The sequence below is a fragment of the Dipodomys merriami genome, unplaced genomic scaffold (genome assembly GCF_024711535.1).
Source record: "Dipodomys merriami isolate MVZ:Mamm:240054 unplaced genomic scaffold, mDipMer1.0.p SCAF_617, whole genome shotgun sequence".
Taxonomy (NCBI): domain Eukaryota; kingdom Metazoa; phylum Chordata; class Mammalia; order Rodentia; family Heteromyidae; genus Dipodomys; species Dipodomys merriami.
Genome location: NW_027206199.1, coordinates 417,749 through 438,996, shown reverse-complemented (window position 1 = coordinate 438,996; position 21,248 = coordinate 417,749). Strand labels below are relative to the sequence as shown.

Sequence of the window (21,248 nt, the reverse complement as noted above, 5' to 3'; positions counted from 1 at the left end):
GTAGAGCGCTAGCCTTGAGCTGAAGAGCTCAGGGGCAGCGCCCAGGCCCAGAGTTCAAGCCAACAAAAAAATAAAAAATAAAAATTTAAAGCACTTCATTTTGGAATCTTATAAATTATGTATTTGTGAAAGACTACATATCAATGGTAGATCTGTTCTGGTTTGTTACTGGGAACCTGGAGATCAATGTCCACAAGTGAATGTGAAACATTGTTCAAGACACAATTATTTTCCAGAAAGTTGATCTTTAACAGATAAAATTAGAGAAAGCCAACCAGTCGAACATTTCTGTGACTTGAAAAATAATCACGAGAGGATACTCATTCTACCGCCTGGCTACAGAACAGAAAGGAAGTTGGTTCAGGACCAACCTCCCATCATGTATCCCGTGAAATGGCACTAATTTTCCTTAAGCAGTCTAGATTTTATACTTTTGCCTCCCACTAGAGATATTTATTTATCCCCCATGGCCTTTCAGGAAATTCTGGATCAAGTTGGAAGCCTGGGAAGATTCCAGATCCTTCAGTTGGTTTTCCTTATAATATGTAATATCTTGGTTTACGCTCATGTTGCCTTGGAGAACTTCACGGCAGCCGTGCCTGAGCACCGCTGCTGGGTGCGCATCCTCGACAATGGCACGCTCTCTGACAATGGCACTGGGCTCCTCAGCCAGGAGGACCTCCTGAGAATCTCCATCCCACTCGACTCCAACCTCAGGCCAGAGAAGTGCCGGCGCTTTGTCCATCCCCAATGGCAGCTCCTCCACCCGAACAGCACCTTCTGGAACCTGAGTGAGGCAGAAACAGAGCCCTGTGTGGACGGCTGGGTGTATGACCGCAGCTCCTTCGTCTCCACCATCGTGACCAAGGTAGGAAGCTTCATTTTCAGGTTAGGAGTTCAGGATTTGGGTGTTTAGAAATAACACAAATCCTTCCCACACTTTAAGGTGATTCTTCTTTCTTTTAGTCAATATTGACTGTATCTTCATTAAGTATAAGACACATATACAATGAGTCTAATGAATTTGACAGTAGATAGTAAATAGACACTATTAATACAGTGCATGAGCAACTCATGTGTTTCATTATGAATGTTAGACTCAGTCCATGTTACACAAATGTGTTTATACATTAGCAACTTCCTGGAGATTGAGCAAATCTATATGCTCACAATGTTCTTTTAGAGAATCATCTAGAGGATCTAATGTGATAGTCAGGATTCAGAAAATGCTTTAAGGTCCCCCAGTGAAATCAACATGGATTAAAGGGGATCATTTCCATAGTAAACCTATTCGTTTAAAGGAAGTTTGCTGGAGACACTTAAGTTTTAACCTAAATGAGAGAAGTCTTGTTAGGTTGAAAAAGGAAATGTGTAGGTCATGTTAGGCAGATTTGCTCAGATTACACTGAAAGACTATAAGCTCTGCTGTGCTCATTTCCTTCTCTTTCAGTGGGACCTGGTGTGTGAATTTCAATCACTGACTTCAATAAGTAAATTCATATTGACACTTGGGATTTTGTTGGGAAACCTGCTATGTGGCCATTTAACAGACAGGTGAGTTTCTGGTTCACAGTACTCTCTGTTAGAGAACATGAAGATCTTACATGGAAGCTGGGCACTGATGGTTCATGCCTGTAATCCTAGCTACTCAGGAGCATGAGATATGAGGATGACAATTCAAAGAGAGTCCAGGCAGGAATGTCTGTGAGATTTATCTTCAATAAACTACTTAGAAAAAGCCAGAAGTGGTGCTGTGGCTCAAGTAGTAGTGTGCTAACTTCAGAAAAGAAGCTCAGAGACAGTGCCCAGGCCCTCAGTTCATGAATAAGCCAAAAAAAGGAAATCTTACATGCACACATTGGAGAAGCTTCAACTCAGAGTAAATTTGTCTGCCAGAAGTTCTTATGTTAAAAAAAATCAGCCTGCCAAACCATGTCTTTGAACATTCAAAGAAACACGTGTCAAAAGTTTAGATGAACATGATCAGAAGGACAAAAGTCTTTAGTGCTCACAATGACAAGGAGTAGTCTGCAGAATAAGGTTGGTAAAGTCACAGGCAATATAAAATTCTATATCTTTGCACAATAGGAAACACACACACAGAGACACACACACACAGAGAAAACTATGTGAAAGACAGAGGATCAACATTCCCAAATCTCTCTATCATATTAACCAAATGTTTTCAAAAACAACCAGATCACAATGTATAAAGAAGAAAAATAGTCCACTCAAAGAAAACTATCCCCCAAGGTGTCTGAAGCAGCACAGACATCCAACTTCTTAGAGAAACACTGCCAAACAAGTATTTTAAGCATATTCAAAAATATAAGTGAGAAGATGTATGAAGACATAAAGACATAACAATGTATGAAAAGTAGTAATATCAATACTAAGGGAAGAATTGTAGAGAGGCATGTACTAGAATCTGAGATCAAAACTTGAAATGAATCGATTAAAATTGTCACTAGAGAGATTCAGTGGAAGCTGAGACCCAGTATAAGAATCCAGGGATAGACTTGAAAAAACAAAGCAGTAGAAATGATCAAGCAGTTAATGTTGGGTGCTGGTGGCTCATACCTGTAATCCTAGCTACTCAGGAGGCTGAGATCTGAGGATCATGGTTCAAAGCCAGCCTGGGCAGGAAAGTCCATGAGACTTATCTTCTGTAAACTATTCAGAAAAAGCCAAAGTGGTATTGTGTGGTTCAAGTGGTAGAGCACTAGCCTTGAGAAAAAGGATCTCAGGGACAGTGTACAGGCCCTGATTTCAAGACCCAGGACTGACCAAAAAAAAGGAACAGAAAAGAAGGCTAATCCACCAAAGAAGGTTAAAGGTGGCTAGCACACAAAGGACTCATGTATAGCATGAGGCTGACCTACATATATGTTATGATAGTCTCAGAAGAAGAGAGAAATGGATAGAGATTTGAAGAAAATGCGCCCTATCAGTGGGAAACCACATATAAATCCAAAAAGGCTCAATAAAATCTAAGTCAGTAATGTCTATAACCTATACTGAGATATATCATAAGCAAAAAAATATTAGAAATTAAACATAGAATCTTGAATGAGGAAAAATGCTTATATAATAAATTGTTGGCTGAATTTCCTTATCACCTAACATAGCATTCCAGCATCCTCCTGTCAAGAAGGGGTTCTTCTAGTGTTTTCCCTATGCTGTTCTAAACTAATGTGTAGTTTCTCAAGTATAGCTTGCTTTCTTTCTTGCGTTTTTATGACAGTACTGGGATTTGAGTTCAGGGCCTGAATGCTATCCCTGAGCATTATTTTTGCTCAAGGGTTAGTGCTCTACTCTTGAGTCACACCTCCACTTCTGGCTTTTTATGGTTCAGTGGAGATAGGCTCATGGACCTTCCTGGCTGAATAGGCTTTGAACTGTGATTCTCAGATCTCAGCCTCTTGAGCAGCCATAAGTATAGGTATAAGTCATCGACATGCGAATCTATACATATTTGCATTTTGACTGAAACTGTTTTGTGACTTCCTATAAGTCTATGAAAGTCAGAACTCCATTTTCCTTTCTTTTTTTCTACAGACTTTCCCTGTTATATTTCTTCATTCCTCGTCTTGTTTAGTGTTTTCCTCTGTAGATTTTCTGAGCATTCTTTGTTCTGCACTGAGATTTTCTTCCTTCCTGTTCTTGAAAGTGGCATGTTGTTCACGACCAAGGAATCCAAATTCAGCAGAGGATGATTCTGATGCCACTCATGAGAAAAAATCCCATGTGTTGTTTCCCCAGTGTTCCCATTGTTGTGGTCAAGAAATGTACAGTCCTAGAGTTCCACATCTGATTTTGATACTATATTGTGTAGACAATATGCTAGGCTAAGTCCATGTATTTAAGTACCTGTATTAGATGTATTAGAAGTTCCATTATTATAACTTATCTCCTATGGTGTGAATGAGTAGTTAAACTACTGTTTACCAATGGGAGAAGCACCTTTGGTATACACAGGTCAGGTTTACGTATATGAAGATCTGTGTGGGGTTTTTTTTTTTCCAACTTCGTTCAGCCTCCTCAATTTTATCTGCCAGTACGATTTGGTCTGTTTCTGAAGTCACACAAAGAAATGAATGAGGAGTATGCATTATCCTGCCAATGTAATTGTAACCCCTCTGTACAGTATGTTCTCAAATAAAATAAAATTAAATTTAAAAAAAAAGAAATGAATGAGGAAAGTACAATTCAGATTTGAGCAAGAATAAAAATAAACTTCTTGAGTCTCTCATCCCAGGATCCCTTAAGAAAGAGGAAGAAACCTCAAACCTGTGTATAGAGCCTCACTTTGGAAAAGCCTCTGGGAATGGATCAGGCATCACCCATTCCTAAGGGTTTTTTTTTTTTTTAATTTTTTTTATTGTAAAGATACTATACAGAGGGTTACAGTTACATGAGTGAGGCAATGAGTACACTTCCACTTCCTCTTGAACATTGTTAACCCCTCCATTGTTTTCCCCCTACCATCCCCTCCCTCCCTCCCTTCCCCAAGGTTCTTTTTTTTTTTGATTGTGATTAAGTGATTACTTAATTTCCGGAAATTCACAGTATTGTGGAATAATGATGCTCATTTAAAGTCACAAGTTCATTCTAACTTTCCTGGAGTAAATTGTCTATCACAGTCTGTAATATATAACGGTGCTCATATGTTATATACCATATATGTGATCAGCAGCATGGGGATATTTAGTAGTGGTTCACCCAGATGAGTGGGAGTTCTTTGTTTCTTAAGTCCTGTTAGTTTTGTCATATCACCTAACATTTTGGATTAATCATCCACTTATCAGGGAGACCATGTACTGTTTGTCTCTTCATTCTTGGCTTACCTCGCTCAACATGATTCCTTCTAGCTCCATCCATTTCCCTGCAAATGCCATTATTTTGTCATTTCTAATGGCTGCATAATATTCCATTGTGTATAGATACCACAATTTTTGGATCCATTCATCTGTGGTGGGGCATCTAGGTTGTTTCCATATCCTAGCTATTGCGAACAGTGCTGCAATAAACATGGAGGTGCACGTGTCCTTGTATATTGGTTCCTGTTGTTCAGGGTAGATGCCTAGAAGTGGTATGACTGGGTTGTAAGGGAGGTCAATCTTTAGCTTTCTAAGGACCCTCCAGACTGCTTTCCAAAGTGGTTGTATGAGTGTACATTCCCACCAGCAGTGTAATAGCGTTCCTCGTTCTCCACATCCCCTCCAGCATTTGTCGTTGGCTGATTTGTGGATGTGGGACATTCTGACTGGGGTAAGATGGTATCTCAGGGTTGTCTTTATTTGCATTTCCTTCACCACCAGGGATGATGAACATTTCCTCATGTGTTTCTTTGCCATTTTTATTTCTTCATTTGAGAAGTCCCTCTTTAGTTCCCTTGCCCATTTAGTAATTGGTTTGTTGGGTTTGGGAGGGATTAGTTTCTTGAGTTCCCTGTATATACAGGATGTTAACCCCTTGTCTGATATATTGCTGGTAAATATTTTTTCCCAATTAGTTGGTTGTCTTTCTAGCTTGGTTGTGATAGCTTTATCTGTGCAGAAGCTTTTTATTTTAAGGTAGTCCCATTTGTCGAGTCTCTCTCCAATTTGTTGTGACCCTGGGACTCTGTTCAGGAAGTTCCTTCCTGTGCCTATTAGTTCAAGTGTCTCTCCTACTCTGTCCTGCAGTAGTTTCAGAGATTCAGGTTTAATGTTAAGGTCTTTAATCCATTTTGAGTTGATGTTGGTGCATGGTGATAGGCTGGGGTCCACTTTTAGTTTTCTGCATGTGGCTGCCCAGTTTTCCCAGCACCAGCGGTTGAAGAGGCTGTGTTTCTTCCATTGTATGTCTTTGGCTCCTTTGTCGAATATCAGCTGGCTGTAGGCCTGTGGATTTGTTTCTGGATCTTCTATTCTGTTCCATTGGTCTTCGGGTCTGTTTTTGTGCCAGTACCATGCTGTCTTTGTTATTATAGCTCTGTAGTAGAGTTTGAAGTTCGGCATGGATAGCCCTCCCATATTGTCTTTATCCCCTAGAATTGTTTTGGCTATTCTAGGTCTTTTGTTGTTCCATATGAATTTTTGGACTGTTTTCTGTATTTCAGAGATTTACGTCATTGGGATTTTAATAGGAATTGCGTTGAATTTGTATATTAGTTTTGGAAGTATTACCATCTTTACTATATTAAGTCGGCCTATCCAGGAGCATGGGAGGTCTTTCCATTTCCTAGTGTCTTCTGCAATTTCTTTCTTTAACTTTTTATAGTTCTCATTAAATAGTTCTTTTACATCTTTGGTTAGGTTAATTCCTAAATATTTTATTTTTCGGGAGGTTATTGTGAATGGGGTTGCTCCCTTTATTTCCCTCTCTTCCTGTACATTATCAGTGTATAGGAAGGCAACTGATTTTTGTGGGTTTATTTTGTATCCTGCTATTTTGCCGAAGTGATTTATGATTTCTAAGAGTTTGGGGATGGAGTTTTTGGGATCGTGGAGGTATAGTATCATGTCGTCTGCAAAAAGGGATAGTTTAACTTCTTCTTTCCCTATGCGGATCCCTTTAATGTCTTTTTCTTGCCTTATTGCCCTGGCTAAGGGTTCTAGGACTATATTGAAGAGGAGTGGAGACAGTGGGCATCCTTGCCTAGTTCCTGATTTTAGGAGAATTGGTTGTAGCTTTTCCCCATTAAGTATAATATTGGCTATTGGTCTGTCATAAATGGCTTTTATTGTTTTTAGAAATGTTCCTTCTATTCCTATTTTCTCCAGAGCTTTTAGCATGAATGAATGTTGAATTTTGTCAAAGGCCTTTTCTGCATCTGTAGCGATAATCATGTGATTCTTGACCTTGGCTCTGTTGATATGTTGGATTACATTTATTGACTTACGTATGTTAAACCATCCCTGTGTCTCTGGGATGAAGCCTACTTGGTCATAGTGAATTATTTTTTTTATGTGTTTCTGGATTCTGTTAGCTAGAATCTTGTTAAGGATCTTTGCATCTGTGTTCATCAAGGAGATTGGCCTGTAATTCTCCTTTTTGGTTGGGTCTTTGCCTGGTTTGGGGATGAGTGTGATATTGGCTTCGTAGAATGAGTTTGGGATAGCTCCTTCCTTCTCTGTTTCTCTGAAGAGCTTGAGGAGTATGGGTATTAGTTCTTGTTTAAAGGTCTTATAGAATTCTGCTGTGAATCCATCTGGTCCTGGGCTTTTTTTTTGTTGGAAGACTTTTGATAGCTTCCTGTATCTCATTATAGGATATTGGCTTATTTAATTGGTTAACTTCTTCTTTGCTCAGTTTGGGCAACTTGTATTTCTCTAAAAATGCATCCATTTCTGCCCGATTTTCTTCTTTTAGAGAGTATAGCTTTTGAAAGTAGTCTGTTTGAATTGTTTGGATATCTTGGGTACGTGTGGTGATGTTTCCCGTGGCATCCCTAATCCTATTAATATGGGTTTCCTCTCTTCTTTTTTTAATTAATCTAGCCAATGGGCCATCAATTTTGTTTATTTTTTCAAAGAACCAGCTTTTTGTTTGGTTTATTTTGGTTATGGTTTTCTGATTTTCTAATTGGTTAATCTCTGCTTTTAATTTGGTTATCTGGCTTCTTCTAGTAGCTTTAGGTCCCATTTTTTCCTGTTTTTCTAGCTGTTTTAATTGCAACATGAGATTATTTACTTGGTCTGTCTCCATTCTCTTGATGTGGGCACTGAGGGCAATAAATTTGCCCCTCAGGACTGCTTTTGCTGTGTCCCACAAGTTTCTTTGTGAGGTGTTTTCATTTTCATTGAGTTGTAGGAAATGCTTTATTTCTTCTCTGATCTCTTCTGTTATCCAGGCATTGTTAAGGAGTGTGCTGTTCAATTTCCATGTATTGGAGAAATTTCTGCAGTATGCTTTGTTATTGAGAGCTAGCTTGATTCCACTGTGGTCAGATAGGATACAGGGGATTATGTCGATCCCTTTGTATTTGCTTAAGTTCCTTGCATGAACTATGATATGGTCTATTTTGGAGAAAGTTCCGTGAGCTGCTGAGAAGAATGTGTACTGTGTTGTTTTAGGGTGAAATACTCGGTAGATGTCAGTTAATTCCGCTTGAAGTATGGCCTCTCTTAATTCGGTAGCTTCTTTGCCAATCCTCTGGTTGGTAGACCTGTCCTTTGGTGAGAGTGGTGTGTTAAAGTCTCCTAGTATTATCGTATTGGGATCTATTTTATTCTGTAAGTTTGAGAGCATTTGTTTGACATATCTGGGTGCACCAATATTTGGAGCATATAAGTTGATGATGGTTATATCCTCCTCTTGGATTGTTCCCTTTATTAATATGTAGTGTCCGTCCTTGTCTTTCTGTACTGATTTTAATGAAAAGTTTATTTTGTCAGATATCAGGATAGCTACACCTGCTTTCTTACTGGGGGCGTTTGATTGGTAGATCCTTTTCCACCCCTTCACTCTGAGTTTGTTTGTATGTTTGGCTGAGAGGTGGGTCTCCTGAAGGCAACAGATGGATGGGTCTTGTTTTCTTATCCAGTCCTCAGTTCGTTTTCTTTTAATTGGCGAATTCAGCCCATTTATATTAAGAGAAAGTATAGAGAGATGCATTGTTGTCCCTGCCATTCCGTTTTCCTAAGTTTTTCTTTTTTCCTTTCCTCCTGTGCTTGCTCAGTTAGACTTTGAGTAACGCCTGTTTGGGGTAGGCCCCAGTTCCTGGCTGCTTTCTTCAGGTTGTGTCCCCCATCTTAGAATTCTTTGTAATGCTGGCTTAATGTTTATGTATTCATTTAGTTTTTCTTTGCTATTAAAAGTTTTCAGTTCTCCATCAAATGTGAATGCTAGCTTTGCCGGGTAGATCAGTCTGGGTTGGCAGTTATTAGCTCTCAGGGCTCGTATGGTGCTTTCCCAGGCTTTTCTTGCATTCATTGTTTGTGTGGAGAGATCTGCAGTAATTCTTTTTTTTTTCCCATTGTAGTATAGCTCCTTCTTCATTTTTGCTGCATGCAGGATTGTTTCCTTATTATTCAGATCTATCATTTTTACTATAATGTGTCTAGAAGTGTTTCTCCTGGGGTCTTGCTTGTTGGGTGTTCGATAAGCTTTTGTGATGTAGTTAAGATGGTCATTTTTGAGGTGGGGAAAATTTTCATTGATTATATTGTTAAATAGGTGTTGCATTCCCTTGCTCTGGAATTCCTCACCTTCGTCCACTCCAATTATGCGAAGGTTAAATTTTTTAGCATTATCTGCTTGCTCTTGAATATCCCTTTGGTTTAATTTGAGTGATTTTTCCATATCTGTCACTTTTTGGTCCAGTTGGTGTATTCTGTCTTCTGTATCTGACACTCTACCTTCCATTTCATTCACTCTGTTGACAGTGGCTTCTATTGTGGTTTGCATGGAGGAAATGGATCCCTTTATGGATTCAATGTTGGTTCTCAGAGTACTGATCTCACCTCTCAATGAGGTATGCATTACCTCTAATTTGGCGTTTATCTCACTTCTTACTGAGGTTTGTGCAGCTTCTATTTTTGCATGCATCTCTTGTTTGATACCCTGTATCTCTTTGGATAGTTCATCCTTGTGCTCTTTCAATTTCTGATCAATTTCTCGCTTTATTTCTTGAGTCATTGCCTCCAGCAACCCTTGGAAGTAGCCTTTGTCTTCCATTCCTGCTTTGCTCCCACTGGGACTCTCCCCTGTGTGGCTGCTGGCTTTTGAGGTGAGCTTGCTGTCCTGGGTGGTAGTAAACCTTGTGATTTTTCTCTGTGATTTTCGCATGGAGGTTCAGGAGACTGCTCTTCAATTTTGTTTTGGTGTGTCTGTCTTTGCTTGGTTGCTGATTCTGTATTGGTGGAGAGAGTCTGTGCCTGATCTGGGTTCTGTTGGGAGCCTATTTCCAGCTGCTATTCTGACTTACTTAGGATTCTCAGCTCTCTGCTGTAGATTGCTGGCAGTTCCCGCCTTTGGAAGGGTTGAGCAGCCTAGACTGCTTGTGTTTGCTCCTACGGGTGCTCTTGTGAAGAACAGATGCTCTGGATGCACTCTCCCAAATGCTGGAGTCTGCTATGGGCTCCTGATGTGTTTTTGTTTATTTGTTTTGGGCTGGTTGTGGGCTTGAACTCTAGGTTTGGGTGCTGTCCCTCAGCTTTTCAGCTCAAGGCTGGCACCCTACCGTTTGAGCCACAGCACCACTTCTGACCCTTTTTGCTTTTGTGATGCTGAGGAATCAGATCCAGGGCCTCATACATCCAAGACTATCACTCTATTGCTGAGCCGCCTTAACAGTCTGAGCTCCTGCTTACTATCAGGTGCTGGCAGCCTGTGTTGCCCAATTCCCAGTCTAGGGTATATGGGTGAAGTTTTGGTGGGGTTTGGGCTTCTCTTGTCCTGGGCCTCCAGGTCTTTTGTTGTCACAGGCGTGCTTCCCGGGGGAGTGTTGTTTCCTGGTTTTCTCCCCTCTGTTGAGGCGTATGCTCAGCTTTTTACTTCAATTGGGAGGAGTTGGTTGTGTTGTTCAGGCGCCGGATCCCCGGGCCTGGTTCCGGCCCCAGCCTGGAGCGCGCTTGTTAGGCCTGTGCTGATGTGTATACCACCTAGGTTATGCAGCCTGGAGCGCACTCGTTAGGCCTGTGCTGATGTGTATACCACCTAGGTTATACAGCCTGGGGGACACAGTTCAAATTTCTCCTACTGTTGGTAGTCTTGACCCAGGGGCGCTGTTCCTGGCTTGGGCATTTAAGCTCCCTTCCAGGGGTGCTCTTGCTCTAGCCTGGCCAGCTGAGTGTGCTCCACGGGCTGGTGGAGCTCTCAAACAGTTCCCAGTTTTAGTGGGTCCTGTGGTCCGGGTGCTGGGGTAGGGAGTCTAGGTCAGGGTCTGGGGATTCCCTCCAGCTCTGGTCTCCCTTGAGGGATACACTTCCCCTGTGGGGTACTCACCCTGGAGCTGGTTGTTTCTGTGTGGTGTAGGTCGTCAGTTGTTGTTGCAATCCGGGCTGGGTTGGGCGGTGGTGGCTCTGTGTGATTCTTTTCTGTCTCTGCCTCTGTCGAAGCTGTCGGGTCAAGAGTGTCCACGCTCAGGCAGCTTCTTCTCGGTACCTCTGGGGCCCGAGTGACCACGCCGGGTCGTTGCGATCGTGATCGGGCGGGCGGGTGGTCTGCAGACAGGACCCTTTGCCAGCGCTGCTGGCGCCGAGCGGCTTTGGCGGGATGGAACCTCTCTGCTCGGGTGGAGAGTGCTGGATCGTTGCGATCGCGATCAGGCGGGCCGGGTGGTCTGCCGACAGGTCCTTTTGTCACTCTGCTGATGCCGAGCGGCTTTGGCTGGATGGAGCCTCTCTGCTCGGGTGGAGAGTGAGGGGTGGGGGTGGGATCCTCGTGGAGACTCCTGGCTGGTAGGTTTCTCTGTTCCTGGCGATCTGCTGTTCTGCAAACCAGTACCTGATGTTCTGAAAGCGGCCCCCTGTGTCTCTGCTGTGTCTCTTGGGGCTCCCCCAGCCCCCGCCGGGCTGGCTGGCCAGCGGCTTGGCGCACTGCCGCGCGGCCAGTAAAGGTTGGGGGAGGGGTCTTCGCTTTTCTCTGTTTTGAAATTCTTCTTTTCCTCTCTTTCTTTTTTTGTTATTCTCCGCCTCTGGTTTTTCTCTGAGTGTGTCTTTTTGTTGTTGTCGGTCTCGTGGGGAGATTAAGCGTTGGAACTCGAACTCTCTTTTTGGTTGGAGAGGGCTGTGGCGTTTCCCTACTGCCCCATCGCCATCTTGGTCCCCCTCCTCCTAAGGGTTTTAACACTCATCAGAATCCTCTCCCTCTGTGGTTTACATGACCTCAAGCTCTAAGTGCTGCAGAACCACACTCCCCTACACCTAGGCGACCACAAATTTCTACTGTCTCCATCCCTCTATGGTCCTATGGAACCAGGCCCTCTATGTCTTAAGAGACTCTTCCCCTTCTCCTTCCCACAGAGCCACGCCCCTATGTCTTACAAGGCTTCTTCCCTCTACATCCTACATGACTACTCCCTTTCACCTTCTATGGAACTCCCACCTCCCACATCCTCACCAGACTCCCTGCTTGAGCATCTGGTTCCATTGGGGTGCCACCGGTCAAGCTCCAGCCAGGACAGTCTCTTGGGATGTCTCCTTCCCTCTTTAGATATTCTACTCAAGCCAAAATGTCTTATAGGGTAGAAAATTGGTCTTAATGGCCCAGTGTTTTGGCTTGTGCCTTCTAGAATGGAACACAGGCTGGATCCCAGGGACCACACCCCCTCTAGGTTCCCTCTCAAAGGCTAGCAATTTGGGGTTGGAAACCAGATCTAAAATCAAAAGAAAAGTATCTGCTTAGAAATTTAGTCTCAGTATCAACTGGACAATATCAAAGCAAACAAACAAACAAACAAAAACCTAAACTGCTTAGAAACTTGGCCTAAGTACCAATTGAATGAATGCAATCACTGACCCAATAGGTGCCAGGGACTCATGCCTGTAATGCTAGCTACTGAGGAGGCTGTGATCTGAGGATCATGATTCAAATCTAGCCCAGGCAGGAAAGGCCAGGAGACACTTATCTCCAGTAAACTACTCAGAAAAATCCAAGTGGCACTATGCCTCAAAGTGGTAGAGTACTAGCCTTGAGCAAAAGAAGCTCAGGGACAGCTCAAAGACCCTGAATTCAAGCCCGAAGGCCAGCAAAAAAAAAAAAAAAAGCAAAAAAAAAGAAGGGTATAAACAGTGCCAGCTGAAGGATGTGTCAAATACAATTTAGCCAGGTCTCCCAGGATTATCTCTCCTAAGCCAGCAAAACACAACAAAGAGCCATCCCCATGGCTTGGAGAATTGTGGTTCATAGCTAGGCAGGCAAGAAGGTCCATGACACACATCTCCAATTAACCAACAAAAACTCAGATGTGACTTAAGTAGCTTAGCATTAGCCTTGAACAACAACAAAGCCATTGCTGTTGGTTATTTCTGATTACTTGTAGTTTTAAGAAACTTTGTGTTTCTTTGTGCAACAGCTGTTCCAGTTTCTACCATCTAAGCTTTGTCTTTTCCTCAGGTTTGGAAGGAGGCTAATTATGATCATCTGTGTGTTGAATTTGGCCATTGCTGACACATGCGCAGCCTTTGCTCCCACCTTCCTCCTTTACTCTGTCCTGCGCTTTCTGGCTGGTATATCCATCACAGTCATCCTAACAAACAGTATGGTGCTCGGTAAGTACCTCTTCCCACCATGTGCATTTTCCTAACCTTGAATGCGAACTTAATACTCTACTTTGGTTTGAGATGAAAATTCACTGGTGCTGTCTTTCAGGTGTAGAATGGACAGGACGCAAATTCCAAGCCATAACGGTGCCCTTATTATTATGTTCAACTGGCTTAGGACAAGTATTGTTGGGAGGCCTGGCTTATTTTGTTCGAAATTGGCAGATCCTTCAGCTTGTGCTGTCTATACCTGTCTTCTTCTTCCTTCCATTCACAAGGTATGAGCTTTCTTTTAGAAGAGATCTTGAATGAAGGACATAAGGAAATCATTTGGATCCTTGATCAACTTCTGATATGGTGCTCTCCTTATTCATAGCAATGTGTGACTTCAGCAACGGGACAAAAAGTGTTGTTAGGTAAAATTGAGGAAATTGAATTATGTTTGAAGTTACTATGTCAGCAAATTGAAACAGATGCAGTCATACTAAAAATTATTTATGAGATGAAATTCCTGTTTAAAGGAGGGTTCTAGGACTAAGATTGTGGCTTAGTGGTAGAGTGCTTGCCTAGCATTTATAAGGCCCTGGGTTCAATTCTTCAATAACACATAAACAAAAAAAATTAAAAAAATAAATACAGGAGGGTTCTGTACTAGATAAAATATATCTCACAATATTCAAATTAGAGATTAAAACATTTTAGTGTAAGCACATACAAAATTTAGTATCGTTATAAAAAATAGTATAGGCTATTTGAATTTCAAATGTGAATGTGTTTACTCTAATTACTAGAATAAGCAACTCTATGACCCAAAAGTGGCTATGAATTGTCTCCTGAATGTTACAGATCTTCTTGGCTGTCCTTGCCAATACACTTAATTGGTAACATGGTAATAAAACTTTTGCAAATGTATTTTCCTTCATGGGGAAAACATTTGAAGATGGTATTTCTTTGTCTATGGTTTGCATTCGTATGTGTGCTTTGGGAAAAAAAACACGGTGGTTATTGTCTTTGGAGGTGATATTAGGTGACAGAATTGAGACACAAATGTCCCTCTAGTGCTGTTCAATTATGGAGCAATATGGATTCCTCAGTTGAAAACCATAGGCAGAATGGACAACTTACATCCTTTGTTTTTGGATCCTCTTCCTTTCCTCTCCTTAAAGAGACTTGAGAGAGTTAAAAAGGGTTATGGTTTTAGTTCAGGACAGAAAGCTTGTTGAGTTAGGAGTGATCCTCAGAACTGACTGTAGATTTCATTAATACTGTGAGCAAAATCCAGAGAAACAGCATGTGTCCTTTAGCAAACTCATCCATTGTAACATTTGTCCTCCACAAATCTTTGTAATTCTGTGTCCTCATTAAACTAAGGCCGGTTTATCTTGCTGGTGTTCCAAAAGTTACCACAGCCATGAGGATCAGAACTGGCTCCCATCTGAATGAGACATTTAGTAAAAATTAATAATAATTAATTGGGGTATCTGTATTTCAGGGAAATATGAGTGTCCCTCATACACCAGCTCTGTGAGCTGGGTAGTCAATTTTCACAGAACTCACCATAGAGTCAGCATGACTCCAGGCCTGCATTCCCGGAAGCCCAGAGTATCATGTGCAGAGGTCATTTCCTGTTTCCCGAGGTATGATGACACATGGCGCATGATGCTAGTTCTTGGTCCACCTGAATAAATGGAAGGGATGAGAATGAAGGAGAAAGGAATCTGAAGGTTGAAGGGGGAGTGAAAGTGAGCGTGTGAGAGTTGACTACATTTCCATCATCGTCTTTGGTCAGGTGTCTGGCAGAGTCTGCTCGGTGGCTGATTAGCACCAACAAACCCCAGGAAGCCTTAAAGGAGCTGTGGAGAGCTGCGCGCATAAATGGAATGAAGAATTATAGAGACAAGCTAACTGTGGAGGTGAGTGAGATGGCTGTTGGTTATAAGACACAGGGAAGACATAGCCCAACATGTGTACTCCTTAGTGACAAAGAGGAACTGTGCTAAAAGCGTTGGACATGTATATTCTTATTTGAAAGAAGTTAAAAGCACTCTGACTCTCGATTCCTTTCCCTTGAATGTAATTTATGAAACACCCACCACAGAATTTTATTGTTACATTTATTTAATTCAGTTAAAATGTTTCGAGTTAAATGCAGTTGTATATGGGATGCTTCCTTGAGCTATTTTCCTACCTGCCCCTGATGTCCTCTGAACAACTTCACCCTCCAACATAATTCAATGTTTAATTGAAAGATAACCTTGTTTGTTTTTTAATTATTACAATGTAATAATATATATGTATACATTTGGCCTTTGTATTCTGAATAAATATACATGTATTGATTATCGAATCATTCAAAGCTGCTAATTGGCCCCCAGCTAATTGACCAGCAGTGCTGCTGTGTCTCAAAGTGGTAGAACACTAGCTTTGAGGGAAAATGCTCAGGGGCAGTGTATCTTATTTTTTGAAAAAAGCCACAGAGAATCTTTGAGAACAGAATGGGAAAGAGGTCTTGGCAGAATGGGGGAGCAGAAGGAGGAAACAGAAGAAACAGAACAAGAGTTATTTAAAACTGGGCTAAATAAACAGTAATATGGACAGAGGTCCTGAAATCTGCATAGCAAACACACACTTAGACAATTCTCTCATCTCGAGGCTGGGAAGATGGCTCAGTTGTAGAGCGCTTGCCTTTCATGCCTGAGGCCCTGGGTTGGATTCCTCAGCACCACATAAGTAATATGAAAAAAAAAAAGACAACCGGACCCCCCAAAAAAGAAAATTCGCTCATCTCCCAGGCATTTGGTCACAACCCAACGGCAGAGAGCCATTGTATAAGACCTTGTGTGGACATCTCAACCCCCCCCCCGCCCCCGCCTCATTTGGTCTGAGAGAACACAGCAAGGATGGGGGGGGGGGAGCTGTTGTTTATTTGTGTGCTGACTGGGAAATCTAACATAGCTGCACAGGAAAGCCAGTGAGGCGAGGAGCTCTGCGGGATTGGAAGCTAGTCAAAGTTGTACTGGGTGGTACAAATTGCTTCCCATCTGCGCAGTGGGCTGGGAGGAGGACACACTGCAGGCTAGAGCTCATCCCATGGGGCATTCTGCATCTCTGGTGTACAGCTCAGTTTCCCTATAACCACACACTCTGGTTGGTAGAAAATACAGCAAGCTGAAGTAGCACACATACTGAACTCACCAAGCAAAGAAATAACAGTTGGGCCAGGAGCTGGTGGCTGATGCCTGTAATCCTAGCTACTCAGGAGGCTGAGGTCTGAGGATCACGGCTCAACGCTAGACCAGGCAGGAAAATCTGTGAGACTCTTATCTCTAATAAATCCCCAGAAAAGTAGAAGTGGTATAGTAGTTTAAGTGGTAGAGCAGTATTCTTGAGCTGAAGAGCTGAGGGACAGTACCCAGGCCCAGAATTCAAGCCCCATAACTGACAAAAGGTGAGAAGGAAGGAAGGAAGGGAGGGAGGGAGGGAGAGAGGGAGGAAGAAAGGAAGCAAGGAAGGAAGGAAGGAAGGACGAACAGTTGGTACTAATGAAGACATTGCTGTCTGGCTCATGACATTAGCATACTTAGGGGCCTGGAAGTCTAATATATTCTTCATCAAATTTTTCCCTTCTGTTTCTTCCTCCTTTTTCTTGATCGCTTAGTTATTTTATGTGTAAGCTGGTCCTGGGGCTTGAACTCAAGGCCTGAGTACTGTTTCCTGAGCTTTCTGCTAATACTTTATCACTTGAGCCACATCTCCACTTTTTTCCTATTTTTTTCTTTTTTCCTTTTTTTCCTTTTTTTGTGTGTGGTTAATTGGAGATAATGGTCTCACAGACTTTCCTAACCTTGACCCTCTGATTTTTGTTTCCTGAATAGGATTATAGGCACAGGCCACTGGTGTGTGGATTAATATATGTGTGTTACATATTTTTAAATTTAGATACGTATTATATGTAAATATAGAGATATATATATCCCCTCTTCTTCCTTCTTTCTTCCTCTCCTTCCTTCATTTTTATTTCATTACATGTTTTTTCTTTCTCTATTTCTTATTTTAGTTTTACCCTCTTACAACTCTTTATTGTCATAGTTATGCATTGTTTGCTAAGTTTTATTATTCCTTTGTTTTTCATTGTCAATTTATTCTTATTGGATTTGTCTCTCTACTTACATTTCCTTCTTCTAAGTACATTTCCCACATCAGTGGCTTTTTTTTTCTCAGTTGTGGGGCTGGAAATCAGGACCTGAATGCTATCCCTGAGTTCTTCTGCTCAAGTTTAGTACTGCACCACTTTAAACCACAGGTACACTTGGAGTGTTCTGATGGTTAATTGGAGATAAATGTCTTACCAACTATCCTTCCAGGGCAGGCTTGATTTTGAGATCTCAGTCCCCTGAGTAGCTACAATGACAGACCTAGGCCAACATCACCTGGTTATCTGTTGCCGTTTTTATTTCTCAGTATTTCTTACACTACTGAGTACTGTAATTCCTCCTAATTATCTTCCTTTACTACCCTTATTTGGTATATTTGTAGTCTCAATGTCTTTGCTTTTTTCCCCCTTAATTACTTAACATTGTGTTTCCCTATTGGATATATATGTCAGTTGTAGTTGTTAAGCAGATTATTCTCTCGCCTCTCACTAGAATTGGATCCTTTACCACTTGGGGCAAATGCGCAGCTACTGAGATACACCCCTAGTCCAGTAGTAAAAAATTATACCTGAAACCTGCTATCACTCCCTGCCCAGTCATTGGAAATATGTCAACTGAAAAACTTAGTGGATACAAAAATTTCCAATCTAATATGGACAAAATGCACATCACAAAGTAGAAAAAAATTGGAAATATGAAAAATTGTCAACATGAAGCCTCCAAAAGTCAACCAACTCACAATAATGCCAGGGAAGTGATAAAATCCAAGACTAAAAGTTCACAAGAATGATTAAAAGAAATGAAATGACCAAAAGAAATGAAAGAGCATCCAAATAAACATCTGAATGAATCAAAAGAGAACATGAATAAATAATTCCTTGAAAGAAGGAAAACAAATCATCTACAAAATGAATGTAATAAAGTAATAATTCTGAAACAGCTTCAAATTTGTCTTATGAAGACAAATAAGAAACCCATTTAAGAGCCTCCATACAAATTGGATCAGAAGAATACAGATTTCCAGGTCTTGTAGATAAGTTCGTACCTTGAGGTCATTGGACAACAATAAAGAAAAACACACAACATACAAGAACTCCATTTAAAGGCCAAACAACAAATCATGAGCATATAACAAGGAGAAGATGTGCAAGTTGAAACCATAGAACACATTTAATAAAACAATTCCAAGACATTCTACCAGTTTTGGGTAGGATGGTTATCAATGGGCAAACGGCTTTTAGGACACCAAACAGACATGACAAGAAAAGAACTTCCCATATCATAGTATAATTAAAGGTGTTACATAAACAAAACAAGGAAAAAATATTGAGGGCTTCAAGAAAAGAAATATCAAAGCCAGGCACCGGTGGCTCATGCCTGTAATCCTAGCTACTGAGGAGACTGAGATCGGAGGATCACAGTTCAAAGCCAGCCCAGGGAGGAAAGTCCATGAGACTCTTATCTCTAGTAAACCACTCTGAAAACCAGAAGTGGCACTGTAACTCAAGTGGTAGAGCACTCGCCTTGAGCTGAAGAGCTGAGGGACAGCATACAGGTCCAGAGTTTGAGCCCCACAACCAACAAAAAGAAAGAAAGAAAAAGAAGTTCACACTTATGAATGCCTTCAGTAAAACTTCAGGGAAATCAGGAATAATCTGTTGAGGAAACTCAATGTCTTGGGAAAACAAGAACATACCAGTTCCAAAATTAGTAGAAATATAGAAAGAATCATGATCAGAGATTAAACTGATTAAATGGAAGCAATAAATATATGAAGGGACAGATGAAATACAGTTTTGGTTCTTTGACAGAATAAATGTAATGGACAGACTCTTGACAAAACTGAGCACCAAAAAAATGAGAAAACACATTAAAAAATTGGAGACAAAAATGCTGTGGCTCATGCCTCTAATCCTAGCTACTCAGGAGGCTGAGATCTGAGCATCACGGTTAAAGCCAGCCTGGGCAGGAAAAACCATGAGACTCTTTTCTCTCCAATAAACCACCAGAAAACCAGGCTCAAGCAGTAGAGTGCTAGCATTGAGCTGAAGAGTTGAGGGACAGTGCCCATGACCAGAGCTCAAGTTCCATGACCAACAACAACAACAAAAAGATCATTTTCTACATGCATATGGCATAACCAAAATTAAACTAATGAACCTAAATGGATCAATAATGAGCAAGAATTATCAAAGAGTGAAAAAAAAACTCCCAACAAATTAAAGCCCAAGTGAATAGAGTCACTATTTCATTGTATGCACTCATTAAAAAACTAACATCAATATTCCCCAAACTATTTCATAAAATACAAATTATTACCTTCAAGTTTATTTTACAAATTTTATATTGCTCTGATTCAAATAGATAAGGGCATAAAACAAAAGAAATACTACAGGGAAATTTCCATGATGAGTATAGATGAAAACTTGTCAATAAAATTCTTGTAGCTAGGTACCAGTGGCCCATGACTGTCATCCTAGCCAATCAGGAGGCTGAGATCTGAGGCCTGAGGTTCCAAGCCATCCCAGGCAGGAAAGCTGTGAGACTCTTATCTCTAATTAACCACCAAATAGTCAGGGTTCAAATGGTAGAGCCCTAGCCTTGAGCAAAAATGCTAAAGGGTAGTACCCCTGAGTTCAAGCCTTAGTACTGGCACACAAAAAAATTCTGGCAAACCAAATTGAGAAACAATTTACAACATGATAAATTGTCATCAAATAGGCTTCATTTCAAAATGTAAAAATGGCTAGATAAATTTGAATTGATAAATATAATAAAGGGCATAATCAAATTCATTGTAACATACATATCGCCACTTGGGAAAAAAGCCTCTGACAAAATCTAATATCCTTTTCTGAAAGAATCCCCAAAGAGAGTAGAAATATAGTTTCCCCTTCAATATACTAAAAGCAATGCATGATAAACCTATAATCAATAAAATCAAATCCTCTAAAATCAGGAATGAAATAATGATGACCTCTAGGCATTGATGGCTCACACCTGTAATCCTAACTAGCTACTCAGGAGACTAAGATCTGAAGATCCAGGTTCAAAGCCAGCCCTGGCAAGAAAGTCCATGAGACTTCTTTCCAATTAACCACCAGAAAACCAGAAGAGGTGATATAGCTCAAAATGGTAGAGTGCTATCCTTGAGGAAAAAAAGCTCAGACACAGCACTCAGGCCTTGAGTTCAAGTCACAGGACAGGTATACACACACACACACACACACACACACACACACACACACACACACACACACACACACACACACACACACACACACACACACACACACACACACACACACACACACACAAAGATGCTGGACATCAATGGCTCATCCCTTTAATCTTAGTTACTCAGGAAACTAAGATCTATGGATTGTGATTCAAAACCAGCCCAGTCTATGAGACTTTTTATCTACAAGTAATCATCAAAATGCCAGAAGTGGAGCTGTAACGTAAGTGGTAGAGCACTAGCTGTGAACAAACAAGCTCAAGAACAACACCCAGGCTTTTATTTCAAGCTTTAGGACTCTCTCTCTATATGTCTCTGTCTCTCTGTCTCTCTGTCTCTGTCTGTCTCTCTCTCTCTCACACACACACACAAACACACATAGTAGATTAAAGATGTTAATGTAAACCCTTAAATATGAAACTATTAGAGGAAAACATAAAGAACCTGCTTTAAGATAAATTACAATTCAAATATAATTTCAGACAATTACAGTGCAAACAATGATCTTTCCTTTTAATTAGTTGAAATCTATAATCTGAAATACTTTAATATCTCAATTTTTAATTGAGTAAACAATGTAAAATAACCCCAGCATACCTTGATATATTATTCTGATATTGGATGTGTTTGAAGGCCAGACTCATATTCTCTAGAGCCAACAGATGG

General features: G+C 41.0%; 1 pseudogene; it reads left to right on the top strand.

The window, feature by feature from the left end:
• Positions 1 to 305: 305 nt before the first annotated feature.
• The window catches only part of LOC138814857 (organic anion transporter 7-like), a 30,422-nt pseudogene continuing 9,479 nt past the window's right edge, over positions 306 to 21,248 (top strand).